Here is a 16727-nt window from a genome sequence, read left to right on the forward strand (position 1 = left end):
TTTTTTAGTCATTGGAGCAATGTTCAAGACTTAATTCTAACAATTAGTACCTATGTTACCTGGGACAAATCACTTACATAGTTGGAGCCCCAACTCCCTCACCTATAAAAAGGAGTTTTTCTTGGTGACTTCTAAGGTTACTTCTTGTTCTAGTTTTATGATCCTATACAATTTGAGAAAAAATGTTCATATAACATGGCATAATGGCTATAGTGATTGATCTGAAGTCAGTAATTCCTGAGTTCAAATCCTGTCTCTGACAACTCAATTTTAGTATTAATTTCCTCTTATAGTATCATTCTAAAAAAGAATCTTGCTTCCCTAAATCATTCACCCCCTTTACACTTTAAATAGGCCTTCAACCTTGATATCTGTGGACATAATAAGCTTATTTCTCCTTATCTCAGTGCCTCCTCAACCTTACTGTTTGTCTATTTTTTTAACTAAAATTTCAAAATAAACTACATAATAATATATTGGATGTTTAAATAAGAATTGTCTCTACCCAAATGCAGTTCATAGTCCAAGATGGAAATACAGTACAAATATAATTGAATAGTAGACAAAAAAATTTCATGAAAGGTATTCATAAAAAGTACAATCTAAGGTTGTGGGGGATAAAAGATATTGATATGATCTTGTAAAATATTACAACATGTAGACACCACAGGCTGCAAAAAACTACTTGCTAAGTAAGAAATTATAAGAATTCAATTCATTTGAAACATTTATTAAATGTCTGCTATGTACATAGCATCATGCTAGATGTAGGCAAGGCTTTTGTGGAACTTATGATATAATGTGGGTGCATGAATGAAGATGAGTAATACATTCTACCTCTTGGCAAAAAGGGGCTAGTAGATGTGCATTCTCAATCACAGAAAATGCATGTGTGTTTTTTGCTTGAGCATATGTTTTTGTTATAAGAGATAACTTTTACTGGGAAAGGATTATGAGTAGTAGTTCTTATGAAAAAGAATATCATCAATGTACTTCAAAAATATACATACATGTACATATACTATTGTTAAAATATATGCATTTATATAAATAATTTAACAATTTTAAAGAGAACAAAAAGTTTTTACATAGCACTTTTACATTTCTTTCTCTTGAAATGCTGATATTTTTTTATGAATTTATAGTAAAAAGGATTAAAGATATAGAAAATGTGCAATGTTGTAGTGATACATATGTTCTTTTATACTTTATGACAGATGGAGAGATCAAATTTTCAATAAAATTAGAATAAAATAGAAAATTTATCAACTGAAATTTTTAAAAGTTAAAATAAAACTACAAAAAAATATACAAAATTCCACAAGCCACAATGGTAGTGTGATGAATACAAATGTTTGATCTAGGAATTATGGAGGCTCATTATGGGCTTTTTATAAGAGTCATGAATTATTTGAGCCCAGTAGGTGTCCTTTACTAAGTTATAGATAATTACAATCTACATTCTTGAAGGATTTGGGTAAACTGATAAAATTGATGATTCACTAAATATTGAAGGAATAATCCAGATATGCACATAAATAGATGCACACTTAAACAAGCACTATGAATTTTTAAACTGATGACACCAAGTTTCCCTAAACATTTACAACATGATATTTTTCCTATAAATTAAAAGCTGGCCAACATTTTGTGACACAAAAAGGAGTTTTGAGTGTCCTCATGACCAAATCTTGTGAAACTAATTGATTATGTCAATCCATATGAATTTAATGAAAAAACACAAATAAAAATAGCCTTACTGAAGTAAAAAATATGTGATATAGTTTTATTATATGAAATTACATCCATATGAACAAATTATGGAGAAAATAATTTAATTTAATAGATTCTCTTTAAAAAAGCAAAACAAAAGAGAAAATGATGGTATCCTATAATGTCTTTTTGAAAATTATAAACCTGATTGCTTTTTGGCTGCCATATTTAATATAGCAATATTTGTGCAGTGTAAATCCCTCTGGCAGGTCAGAACATTTACAAAGCAGAACCAAACTGTATCAACATGGACTCAGGAATGAATGATGATGAGCAAATTTGGCCAACAAAGCTCTATGGGTCACGGAGGATTATTTAAGGAACACTTCTTAGTAATGTAATGCTTTTTTAAAAAGAAACAACACCTTTCTGACATGCATAAAAAGCAATAGATCACGTAGAATACATGGGGTTATTTTTCCTTTATTTTTGGTATTGGACAGATTCTGACCATGGAGAAGGTATTGAACACAATTTCAGTGCCTCCAACATCAAAGGACACAAAGAACTTGAAAAATATTTATCAAAGCAAAATGGAGGTTATAAAAGGACTGGAAAATGAGTCAAATAAATTAAGATATACATTTTTGAAGGATTTATCTAGAGGCACATTTTAATCACAAGACGTAAGGCTGTAAGGATTTAAAGATCACATAATACAAATTCTCCTTTTAGAAAGGTGGACATTATATTGGGGGGAGAGCGTGCTTAACTTGAAATCAAGGGAAGTCAGTTACAAATCCTGTATCAGACAACATTAGTAACTATGTGAACCTAGGAAAGTCACTCAATTTTTCTCTATTTCCTTGGCTGTAAAATGGAGAAAATAATACATGCAACTTCATAAGTTCATTGCGATGATCTTTACACATGGAATGCCATGTATAAAGAACTATAGAAAAGGAAGCTATTAGATTTGCATATATGTATATATGCAGAAAAAGCCCAGAGAAGGGATATGACAGCCTAATGTCACATCAGCAAATATGATTGATGACGAAATGTGATTAAGAATGTGAGAGATATCATGGTTATAGAAGAACAAATACTTTAGGGTTTTCCAAAATGGGAAAACTATAAAGGGCAGCTAAAGAGATGCTTAATGCTAGTCTAGAAAAGAAAGTAGTGATTAAAAACATTAGCATTCTTTAATTAAAAATCAGTCATTCCATTCCTTCATAAACAAAGTAACTAAGCTGTCATTCAAGCTGACATATATATATATATGCATATATATATTACTAATTGCTTATTACATGACAAGCAGTTTACTAAGTATTGGGATAAAATAAAAATAAAAATGAAATTTTCCTCAAGGTGGTTACATTCTATTAGAGGAGAAAAATGTTATATAAATAAAAAGATAGAATAGATAGTTTGATAGGAAGTCACCTACTATAGAAGGATTTTATAGGTATTAGGGGAACTGGAAGAAGATTCTTGTAGAATGTGGCATTTGAAATAAGTCTTGATTGAATTCAGGAATTAAAAAAAGAACTGAGGTAAGTAGGGAGAGTATTTTATGAATGGAGAACTTCCAGTGACAAGGTTCAAAGATGAGATATAACATGTCTTGTATAAAGAACAAGAATGACAACTATAAAGGGTGAAATTATTATCAGCAAAGCACCCAAGATATTCACAAGAGACACAAGATAAAAATGCTATCAAGAACCAAAGAAAGAAATGTTGGAGACTGATTGTGAGTCCCAGTATGCCATCTTTCACTTCATTTCATTCATTAATTTTTTTATTACATATGCAATAAATACCTTCCATCATAACAAGAGCAATATGGAAATATGTATTGTATGAAAGCACTAACATGATTTTTATCAGATTATTTTATTGCCTCACATAGGGGACTAAGAAGGGAAGGACAAAGTCTGAATCCTAAAATGTCAGAAAAACTAATTTCAGAAGTTGTTTCTACTGAAACAACTGAAAAACTGAAAAAAATTAATTTCTAAAAATTAGAGAGATGCAAGAAAATCATTTAAAAATAATGTACAAATTGGTAAGGTAGAGACACACAAATTCATGAAGAAAATAACACCTAAGAGAACAGGATAATCCAAATGGTAAAAAAAAAAAAACACACACAAAGAAACAAACAAATAAACAAACAAAAAACATCAACAGACACTTAAAAAAACAGAATTGGCCACAAGGAAAAATACATACAAAAATTAACTGAAGAAAAAAAATTTCTAAAAAACCAGAATTGGATATCTGGGAAAAAGGTAATCAAGAAAAAACTTAAAAGAAGAAAAAATAGGAAGAAACATAAACTATCTTATTGGAACAACAACTGACCTGGAGAATAGATATAAGAGAGATAATTTAAGAATTATTGGACTAGCTGAGAGCCATGAATAAAAAAATAGCCCAGCCACAACCTTTCAAGAAATTATCAAGGAAAACTCATCTGATATTCTAGAATCAGAAGATAATATATAAATTAAAACAATCCACCAATCACCAAAATAAAAAAATCCCCAAATGAAAGCTCCCAGGAATATCTTAATGAAATCCTAGAGTTCCCAGGTCAAGGAGAAAATTTGCAAGTAATCAGAAAGAAACAATTCAAATATCATTGAATCTTGACTTGGACAATATAAGTTTTAGCAATTTTTATATTAAAGTATTTGAGGACATGGGATAAAATATTTTGGAGGGCAAAGGAGCTAGGATTCAAAGAAGATTCATCTACTCAGCAAAATTGAGTATAATCATTCGGAGAGGGAAATGTATATTCAATTAAATAGATGTCTTTCAAACATCCTGATGAAAAGATTGGGGCTGAATAGAAATTTTTGCTATTTGTCAACTATTTCCCCAGAAAGGCAGAAAGTGTTAATACATACTTTAATCCATAATCTAATAAAAAGAGTCATAATTTCAGAGACCACAAACAGAAAACATAGTACCCAAAAGAAATTTATCAATGAAATTCTAAATAATGAATAGATCAAATTAAAAATTATAGAAATAAAAATTTTGTAAACAAGAATGGTATTGATGAACACCACACCATATTTGGATATACTAAAATTGTCCTTAGGAGAAATATCACATCCATACATATAAACCCTAATAAAATATAAAAGATAGGATTAATTAATTGAATATATATGTTTTAAAAATTAGAAAAACAACAAATAAATAAAGCTAAAATAAGCACAAGAGAGCTATGAAATAGTAAAACTGCTATGGGAAGTAATTTGGAATTATATAAATCAAGTAATTAAAATATCCCTATCTTTTGAACCAGAGAGTCCATCCTTACACTTTCATCTCAAGGAAGCCATCTGTAAAAAGAAAGTCCCCAAAATATTAGTAAAAATAACTTTTTGGTATAGGACTAAAGAATGGCTAGACAAATTGTGGTATATGAATGTAATGGAATATTATTATGTTCAAAAGCAATGTTTATGATGCATATAGAGAAGTGTGAAAAAATCTATATGAATGTTGCAGAGAGGTAAGCAAAGACAAGAAAACAAATTACATGACAACTTCAACAATGATAATGAAAAAGACACCTATTTACACATACACATGCACACATAAACACATGCACACACACACACAAATCAAAATTGAATGTAACAAAACTGATTTCTTGTTTTTTTCAGTATTTCAATTAAAGGAAGTATTGGTGGAAATGTTAAGAATGCAGATTAAATTGGAGAGTGTGTTGTGTATACACTCCTTGGATCCAGTTAAATATTTATTACTCATCCCTGGATAAATGAATGTAATGGCTTGTTGAAACTGTGAACATGATGAATAAAGAGAAAAGTGAAAAGGAATAGAAATTCGAAGTAAGCAGAATAAAGAAAACAATACACATAAAGATCATAATGAAATTTATACAATAAATAAGCAACCATCAAAGAACAAAAATGTTGCAAAATTAAAACAAATTAGCTTGTATTCAAAGAAGAGATAAAAATATTTAATACCCCAACTCTTTTTAATTTATTACACATTTGATTTTTCCTATTAAATGTAAAGCTTTTCAACATTCTTTTAAAAAAATAATTTTAAATTCTTTCACTTCATTCTTGCCTCATTGAAAAGGTAAACAATTTGATTTTACACATGATCAGTCATGAAAAACATATCTCCATTTTAGTACTTTTGTGAAAGAAACCATAGGGAAGAATAAAAATAAATTTTAAAAAATATGCTACAATATGCGTTCACACTCTATCAGTTTTTTCTCTCAAAATGGATAGCTATTTTCAATATGAGTCTTTCAGAATTATCTTTGATCATTGTATTGCTGAAAAAAGCTGTCATTTATAATTGATCATTGTATAATATTGCTATTACCATATACAATGTTCTGATTCTGCTCACTTCACTTTGCATCTGTTTATGTCTTTCCAGGTTTTTCTGAAATCATCCTGCTCAACATTTCTTAAAGCACAACTGTAGCCCATTAAAAGCAGTCATTTCCAAATTAGTGGGTATCCAATTCCTAATTCTTTACCCATATAAAGAATTTGAATGTGTCTTTGGCATCTTTGAGATACAGTCCAGCTTTTTCTGGGTGGAAGGGTATGCAGAGTTCTTTAATCTTTTGAGCATAGTTCTATATTGCTTTCCAGAATGGTTGGATCAGATAACAATTCCATAGAGAATTAATTAGTGTCACAATTTTTCCATATCCTCTCCAGCATTTGTAATTTTCTTTATTTTTTTGTCTTTTAGTAAATTTGATAGATATGAATTGTTTTAATTTTCATTTTTCTAATCAATAGTGCTTTAGAATATATAAAAATGTGACTCTAGATAGATATGATTTCTTCTTTTGAAATCTGTTTATATCTTTTCACCATTTATTAACTGGGGAATGTTTTGTTTTATTACAGATTTGATTAATATTTTTTTATATTTGAGAAATGAAGCCTTAATCAGAGAAACTTGCTGTGTTTATCCTCAATTTTATGCTTTCTTTCTAGTCTTGAATGAGTTGGTTTTGTTTGGGAAAGACTTTTTAAACTTAATGTAATAAGAATGATCCATTTTATGTATTTTCATTAAAATTCCTTTTTAAGAAGGAAAGTGTTGACATGGAACATGTCAGATATTTTTTAATGACATTAATTAGTTTTACTAATTATTTTCTTCTTCCTATTTTTCTTTTCTTATTATTTCTTATGTTTTCCCCTCTGGGATTGGAAAGTGGCAAGGATATAAGGGGAAATTTAGAAGTATAGAAACATGGGGTTCAAGACAATTTTAAAAATTAAATTTAAGTTATGTTATACTTTTTTAGAGTGGTGTTTCTTTCTTATCTATATTTAATTTTTAACATATTTTTATTTGATATTTTGCATAATATTGTTTCATTTAGAAAACTCCTTATGACCCATTGCATATGGAAACTATTTTCCTGGTCAGTTGTGAGGATTACCAAATTGATTTCTATGTCTCTATTTCCTTTAATAAGGTAATTTCAATAAACTTTCCAAGCCATCTAATTTTGTTGTCTTTTTAAAGAAGTCACTTCAATTAATGTCTACTAATTTCAGGTACTTCAAATGCCTTACACTATGCATATTATGACAAAAATGGCTTCATAAGAATCCCATAGAGACATTAACAACCTCTTGACATATGGCTCTTTGCACACAATCCAAATATTGCTCTGTTTTTCTCACATTTTCCAAGGACCTTCAGCAGTTTGCCTGAAGATACTAGTTTTTAAATAGTTTTCTGGATTGAAGTTCGGCATATATTATACAGTTTAAAAATACATGTAGTCACATTTTAGAATTTGTAATAAATGTTGCTTATTTTAGAATTTGACATCAATATCTCTAATAGTTGCAATTTTTACATATTTTTTTCTGGAATTTTTGTATTATCAAGATATGTCAATGTATGCATTACAAAACAGAGGAGCAGTAAAAAACAGATTAGAAATTAGATCATAAAGGCTCTTTATATGCTCCTGTACTTACTTAAAGAAACTAAACTTGACACATAGGTTGAATAAATAAGTAATTATGAATGTCTAGTGGATTAACAGAATAAAACATTGAAGGGCAGATGGGGCAGTAGTCAGGTAAATTTAAGTGTAGCATGATCAAAGATGTACTCTTTGTATTTACCTCCAATCCTCATACCTAATTTTATATCTTTTACCAAAAAGCAAGGCCTTTGAATTGATACTGCAAGAAGGAAATTTACAGGTAGGATTTCAAGAGGAAAGACAAAGAATCTATGAAACCAAAGAAATTTGGAAACTAACCTAACAATTCCACTGATATATAAGGTAGAATCTACTATTACCTTCATGAATGTCATTAAAAATGAATATAAATTGGTCTTTCTATTATTGGAAAAGGTAAAATTGGCTGTGAAAATGCTAGATTTGGAAAAGATCTTAGGGACTCGCCTCTCTATCTCCTTTTAAAGACTTGGAAACTGAGGCCTATGGAAGGAAAGGAACTTGCCTAAGGTCCACATGTAGTAATGGATAGACATGGGATTTTAACACCAGGCTTCTGGTATTAAATTCTTTGTTCCTTCCAATGTAATAGGGATCTTTATTTTTTTTTTTGAAAATTTTATTTAATTAAGTCAATTTAGAACATTATTCCTTGGTTACAAAATTTGTATTCTTTCCCTCCCCTCCCCCACCCCTTCCCCTAGGTGAGGCACATTTATACTGGGTTTTACATGTGTCCTTGATCAGAACCTATTTCCATGTTGTTTATGTTTGCACTGGGATGATCATTTAGTCTACATGCCCAATCATATCCCCCTTGACACATGTAATCAAGCAGTTGTTTTTCTTCTGTGTTTCTACTCCCACAGATCTTACTCGGAATGTGGATAGCATTCTTTATCATAAGTCCTTCAGAATTGTCCTGGATCATAGAATTGTGAATAATGGAGAAGTCCATGACATTTGATTGTATCACAGTGGATTAGTCTCTGTGTATAATGTTCCCCTGGTTCTGCTCATGTCACTCTGTATCAGTTCCTGGGAGTCATTCCAGTTCACATGAAATTCATCCAGTTTATTATTCCTTTGAGCACAATAGTATTCCATCACCAACATATACCACAATTTGTTCAGCCATTTCCCAATTGAAGGGTATCCCCTCATTTTCTAATTTTTCACCATCATGAAGAGCACAGCTATGAATATTTTTGTACAAGTCTTTTTCCTTATTATCTCGTTGGGGTATAAACCCAGCAGTGCTATGGATGGATTAAAGGGCAGGCAGTCTTTTAGTGGCATTTGGGCATAGTTCCAAATTGCCCTCCAGAATTGTTGGATCAATTCTTAACTCCACCAGCAATGAATTAATGTTCCAGCTTTGCCACATCCCCTCCAGCATTCATACTTTCCTCTGCTATCATGTTAGTCAATCTGCTAGGTGTGAGGGGGGTACCTGAGAGTTGTTTTGATTTGCATCTCTCTGATTATAAGAGATTTAGAACACTTTTTCATGTGCTTATTAATAGTTTTGATTTCTTTATGTGAAAACTGCCTATGGATATCACATGCCCATTTGTCAATTAGAGAATGGTTTGATTTTTTGTACAATTGATTTAGCTCTTCATGAATTGAGTAATTAGATGTTTGTCAGAGGTTTTTGTTATGAAATTTTCCCCCTGATTTGTTACTTCCCTTCTAATTTTGGTTGCATTGCTTTTGTTTCTACAGAAACTTTTTAATATAATGTAATCAAAATTATTTATTTTACATTTGGTGGTTTTTTTCTAACTGTTGTTTGGTCTTAAAATCTTTCCTTTCCCAGATATCTGAGATGTATATTATTCTGTGTTCACCTAATTTACTTATAGTTTCCTTCTTTATGTTCAAGTCATTCACCCATTCTGAGTTTATCTTGGTGTAGGGTGTGAGATGTTGATCCAACCTCAATCTCTCCCATACTACCTTCCAAATTTTCCAGAAGTTTTTATCAAATAGTGGATTTTTGTCCCAAAAGCTGGGATCTTTATAGTATAGTTTGAGATTTGGTACTGCAAGGACCCCTTCCTTTGCATGTTTTTTTTTCATTATTTCCCTGGATAGCCTTGATCTTTTGTTATTCCAAATGAACTTTGTTATGTTTTTTTTCAATTCAGAAAAAAAAATTTGGTAGTCTGATGATTATGGCAGTAAATAAGTAAATAAGTTTGGGTAGGATGGTCATTTTTATTATGTTAGCTTATTCTATCTGTGAGCAGTTAATGTTTTTCCAAATGTTTAGATCTAGTTTTAATTGTGTGGAAAATGTTTTGTAGTTGTATTCATATAGTTCCTGTGTTTGTCTTGGCAGATAGATTCCTAAGGATTTTATATTGTCTAGTGTGATTTAAAATGGAATTTATCCTTCTAATTCTTCCTGCTGAGATGTGTTGGAAATATATAGAAATGCTGATGACATATGTTTTTTATTTTTTTTATTTTATTTTATTTTTTTTTTTTTGGTATCCTGAAACTTTGCTAAAGTAGTTGATTTTTCCACTGGCTTTCTAGTTAATTCTCTAGGATTCTTTAATTAGACCATCATATTATCCACAAAGAGTGATAACTTGGTCTCCTCATTGCCTATTTTAATTCCTTCAATTACTTTTTCTTCCCTAATTGCTACTGTTAGTGTTTCTAGTAAAATGTTAAATAATAGAGGTAATGGGCATCCTTGTTTCACTCCTGATCTTATTGGGAATGCATCTAGTTTATCCACATTGCTGATGATGTTAGCTGATGCTTTTTGATATATACTGTTTATTATTTTTAGTAACGACCCTTCTATTCCTATGCTTTCTAGTGTTTTCAGTAGGAATGGGTGTTGAATTTTATCAAAGGCTTTTTCTGTGTCTATTGAGATAATCATGTGATTTTTGTTGGTTTGCTTGTTAATATGGTGAATTATGTGTATGGTTTTCCTAATATTGAACCAGCCCTGCATTCCTTGTATAAATCCTACTTAATCATAGTGAATAACACTCCTTATCACTTCCTGAAGTACTTTTCCTAGTATTCTATTTAAGATTTTTGCATCTATGTTCATTAAGGATATTGGTCTACAGTTTTCTTTTTCTGTTTTTATCATGCCTGGCTTTGGAATCAGTACCATATTTGTGTCATAAAAGGAATTTGTTAGAACTGTTTCTTTGCTTATTATGTCAAATAATTTGTATAGTATTGGGATTAGGTTGATAGAATTCACTTCTGAATCCATCAGGCACTGGGAATATTTTCTTAGGGAGTTCTTTGATGGCTTGTTCAATTTCTTTTTCTGATACTGGATTATTTAAGATTACTATTTCTTCTTCTGTTAATCTAGGCAATTTATATTTTTGTAAATATTCATCCATATCACCTAAATTGCCATATTTGTTACCATATAATTTGGCAAAATAGTTTTTAATGATTGCCTTAATTTCCTCTTCATTAAAGGTGAGGTCTTCCTTTTCATCTATGATACTTTCAATTTTGTTTTCTTCTTTCCTTTTTTATTAGATTAACCAGCACTTGGTCTGTTATTTTTAAAAATACCAGCTTCTAGTCTTATTTATTAATTCAATAGTTCTTTCACATTCGATTTTATTAATTTCTTCCTTTGTTTTTAGGATCTCTAATTTAGCTTTCATCTGGGGGTTTTTAATTTGTTCACTTTCAAATTTTTTACTTGCATGTTCAATTCATTGACCTCTGTCCTCCCTAATTTGTTAATATATGAATTCAAGGATATAAATTCCCCGCCCCCCACGAGTACTGCTTTGGCTGCATCCCATAGATTTTGAAACAATGTCTCCTCATTGTCATTTTCTTCAATGAAATTATTAATTGTTTGTATGATTTGTTCTTTAACGAACTGATTTTGTAGAATCATATTATTTAATTTCCAATTAAATTTTGAATTGGCCCTCGTTGTACCCTTACTGAATATTATTTTTATTGCATTATGATTTGAAAAAATGTATTTATTATTTCTGATTTTCTACATTTGTTTGCATGTTTTTATGCCCTAATACATGGTCAATATTTGTAAATATACTATGTGATGCTGAAAAGAAGGTGTATTCATTTTTTCCCTATTTATTTTTCTCCACAGCTCTATTAACTCTATTTTTTCTAAGATTTCATTCACATCCCTTACCTCTTTCTTATTTATTTTTTGATTTGATTTATCTAGATTTGATAGTGGTAAGTCCAGGTCTCCCACTAGTATAGTTTTATTATTTATTTCCTCCTTCAAACTCACTAGTTTCTCTTTTAGAAATTTGGATGCTATATCATTTGGTGTATACATGTTTATTACTGATATTTCCTCATTGTCTATACTGCCTTTTATCAGGATGTACTTACGTTCCCTATCCCTTTTAATCAGATCTATTTTTACTTTAGTTTTGTCAGATATTATGATTGCAACTCCTGTCTTCTTTTCCTCAGTTGAGTCCCAATAGATTTTGCTACAACCTTTTATTCTAATCTTTTAGTGTCTAACTTCCTCATGTGTGTTTCTTGTAGAAAACATATGGTAAAATTTTGGTTTCTAATTCACTCTGCTATTTATTTTCATTTTATGGTTGAGTTCATCTCATTTACATTCAAAGTTACGATTGCCACTTGTGTATCCCCCAGCATTTTTATATCCTTTCCTAGTTCTATCCTTTCTACTTTTGCTATATCCTTTTAAAGCAGCTGTTTGCTTTAAATCAGCCTCCCTAATCCCCACCCTTAATATGCTTCTCTTTCTGCCCCCTCCCTTTGTGTTCCTTTCTTTTTTTAAATGTCTCTTAAGTTCTCTCATCCCTCTCTTTCCCTCCCTTAGAGGGAAAGCTTAGAAGCTCTTGAATTTGGCAAATATATCCCTGTGAGTTGTCTTTTGAGGATTTATTGTAATATCTATTTTATTCCCTTTTTCAAGAACATAAGGGCAGTTTTCTTGGATAATTTCTTGTAAAATGATGAAAAAATTTCTATTTATTTCTAGGTTTTCACTTAGACCAATGATTCTCAAATTATCTCTTCGTTATTGGTTTTCCTGATCTGTCATCTTTTCAGTGAGATATTTTGTTTTCTTCTATTTTGTCAGTCTTTTTACTTTGCTTCATTAATTCTTGCTGTTTTGCAAGATAATTCATTCATTTCCATTTGCCCAATTTTGGTCTTTAAGGCATGGTTTTCTGCTATAATCTTTTGATTTTCCTTTTCAGTTTGGTCTATCCTACTTTTCATGTCTTCCAGCTGTTTCTCCACTTGGGAATTCTTGTCTTTTAACCTATTATTTTCTTTTTTAACTATTTCCCACTTTTCTTGGCAGAAGGTTTCCATCTTTTTGGTGAGCTACAATTTAAATTCTTCAAGAGGTTGTGGACAATTTCCATATTTTGGAAGGTTTTGTTGCATGTATTTGTATTTCCTCTTCTCCTATTTTCTCTGTAGTCTGGATTTTTCCTCCATAAAAATTATCCAGGGTCAAACCTTTCTCATTTTTCTTGGTGTTGGAAATTGTTCCTGGCCATTGTTTGCCATCACTATGGTGGTTTTTCCTTCCCTTTCCAGTCAGAAATCTGAGTGAGGAGGGCAGACTCTCTGTGTATGGAGCTAAGGAGCAAGGATTTTGCCTGAGGCCAGCTCTCCAGTCTCTGCAGCTTCTGCTGTTTGCTGCCCTTCTCTGTGCTTTTTTCCTATGTGTGCCCATGGTCTGAGGTCTTCAGTCATCTGGGGTTTCAGCTTTGGCTGCTCTCATAGGTAGGTCTTTGGTGGTCTTGTTTAGCTTCCAGGGACCTAGAGGTGCCCCTCACTCACTCTAGAGGTGCTCCATGCTCACTTACTGACTCTAGCCCACTCTAGCTCTGACTTTGACTCCGTAGGTGGGGTGGGGGAGAGTGGATCAGCTGGCATTTTGGTAGAAGTTTTTTTTTACCTCCTTATGGTGTGGAAATGCTCAAATCCCACTTACCCTCAATGCTGCACCCTAATGTAGATTCCTTTCATTCATATGAATTTTTTTTTTTGCCTTTTGAGGTAGTCTATATCAGTAGATGTTGAGGAGAGGAAGAGTCCTGTGTCTAGACTGGTGCCATGTTTACTCGGAAGTGCCATGAATATCTTAACTTCTTTTTAAAGAAGAAAATATTTTGAGAACTATATTCCAGCATAATTTATTTCCTTTATAAGCCTACATACTTAATTTAACATATTTTTAAAACTATATATTTTTTGAAAATGGGTTCACAGGCTTTATCAGTCTAAAAAATGAGTTCATTGTTGATATACACACATACATAAGTGTACTATACTATTCTGAGAACACAGAGTAAATTCTTCATGTACCTAGTGGAAAGATGAAGCTGGAATACTTAATACAAGATCTATTGTCACCAGTTCAATACAAATTGAACATGATCAGTCTGGAAAATTATTGTGACATAAGAAATGATGAACAAGATGGATTGAGAAAAGACTGGAAACAATTACATGAAATGTTGCAAAGTGAAGTGAGCAAAAAAAAAGTGTATGCACTGACAGAAATATTGTATGATAATCATATATAAAGGACACAATTTTTATCAGCAAAATAAGTTTCCAAGATAACCCAAAGGGACTCAAGAAAAAAAAAAGAAAACACAAAACACTATCCAGAAAAAGGAAATATAGAAATCTGATTGCTGATGAAAGCATGCCACCCTCAATTTATTCCCTTTTTTTTTTTTGTATATGTGATTTGTGTCTATAGCCTTGACATGAGGAATATGGAAATATGTATTGCATGGAAACACTGAAAAACCCAAGAGAAGGGGACAAAGTGGGAGGGATAGAACCTGAAAAATGTCAGAAAATAATTGTCAAACATTGTTTCTGTTTGAAATAAAAAAAAGAAAAATAATTAAAAAAGAAAAAATGTAATCAATCACCTATAATTCTCAGATTCACTTATCTAGTCAAGTCTAGTCAAGAGGTAAAATATAACTTTCTTAAAATCATAATTGATACATATTGTCCTCAATGCTTAGGATCCCCCCCCCAGTCTTACTTTCTATTTCTTAGCATTTTGCAAAGAATTTCTATATAATGTATAGATGTATGAGCATGGCATAGGGGGTAGTTGGCCTTTGATCTGGGAGATCAACTTTCAAAATTAGCCTCTGACATATATTGGAAGTTTGACCCTAGGAAAGTATCAAAGGTCATCCTAGTTCCACATTCCTCTTTCCTTTGGCATAAAAATGAATCATGAAATTTCTGTAATGGGAAGAGGAATTTGAAACAAGTTTTTCTTAAGATAAACAGAAAAAAAAAACTCCTAAGAAAGGAGAGAAAAGCAAAACAAAGCAAATGTTGATAGACTTTAGTTGACATATCTATATATATGTGTGTGTGTATATATGTATATATATATATTATTGCTTATAAATATATATAAGCTATAATGTAATGGATTTTCTTGTTAGGTAATAAGCACCTGTTTACTGTGTATATTAAAGAAGAGGTTGAATATCACCAGTTGGGGATTTTGTATAAGGCATTCTTCTATTGGAAATTTGACCAGACAGTCTCTAAGCTCTCTTTGAACTCAAAGGGTATATGATTATATTGATTCCATAACATGTAATTATATGTTCATATTATCTATTTCATTAAAGACATATTTCCTAGTAAAAGGTAAGTTATTTGAGAGGGGAAATAATTCATTTTTGTTTTAGATTTGTCAATGTCTATCACAGTGTTGGGCAAATGACAAGCCCTTCCTAAATTTACATTGATTTAGATTGAATTTCACTTTCAATCAATAATATAGGGTGTGTTTCATTAGAAAGTTCTACTTGATATTTTTACTGTCCAGATTAGATGCAGAATTTGGGAACAGAACAAAATTAGTGAATATTTTAACTTAATTAAAAAACTAATATGACAGGAAGATGGAAAATGGGATTTAAATATAGTGTCTGATACATACTACGTAACTGTAAATGAGTCATTCATCTTTTTATACTTTTTAGAAAAAAAATTTCAGACTATAAGTTATAGTCTAAAGGTACTAATCTGGCATGAGAGAGAGAGAGTTTTCTCACCCAAGGAGTTCCCTAGAAAATGAAATCATGAGTCTAATCCCTATCTCTATGAAAAATAATCTAACAGAATTTTAATAATGAATATTCTTTGTGTGAGAAGATGTGTGTATGCTTGTATGTGTATATGTACATATATGTGTATATGGTCCAGAGTTTCCCTGCACCCCTGAAAGTGCTTGTCATTGGATAGTTCCCTTTTGCATCTTTCCTTCAAGGTTTGCTAAATGTAAAGGAGGCATATTGGGATTTTTATATTTCTTGGTAGATGAGTGATAGGGATATGGAAAGACTGCCATTCGAAAAAAGAATTGAGAAAATGCTGATAGGCAGTGATGGGATGGAAATGGTATTCCATATCGCTCCCCTTTGGCTGAGACTGCAAGGGTTTACAAACCATATCAAGCTAGGATAAAGGAACTAAGTAATCATTTATGGAATACCAAACATATCATCTGTATTTAACAGACTGTATATTTCCCAAAATAAGCCAGTCCATGTTCAGCTCCTGGGTACTCAAAAGCCTGTTCTATGCCAAAATAGAGTTAGAGGAAGTAAAGAGGCATCTATCTTACAAACTTACACTCTACAAGTCAGTGCACAGTTCAGCTAAACCTGTCAGGACTGTGATATTAACAAATTGGTGACTTTAGAAATGCTAATTCTTTTAGTGCTTGAATAGTAGTTATGAGCTGTTTCTATGGCAGATCAGTGTGTATAGACAAATATGCTTTTTCTCAGAGAAACAGAGAGGTTCTGGAAGGAATTTTAGAGATACAATACAATAGGAGACTGAGTTCGATGGAGGCAAGAATACTGATTTTAAGTCATAGGACCTGGGTTCAACTCTAACCTTTAATGCGTATCGTAGGGCAAGAGTGTGCATAAGGGAT

The sequence above is a fragment of the Monodelphis domestica genome, chromosome 1 (assembly GCF_027887165.1).
Source record: "Monodelphis domestica isolate mMonDom1 chromosome 1, mMonDom1.pri, whole genome shotgun sequence".
NCBI classification, from domain to species: domain Eukaryota; kingdom Metazoa; phylum Chordata; class Mammalia; order Didelphimorphia; family Didelphidae; genus Monodelphis; species Monodelphis domestica.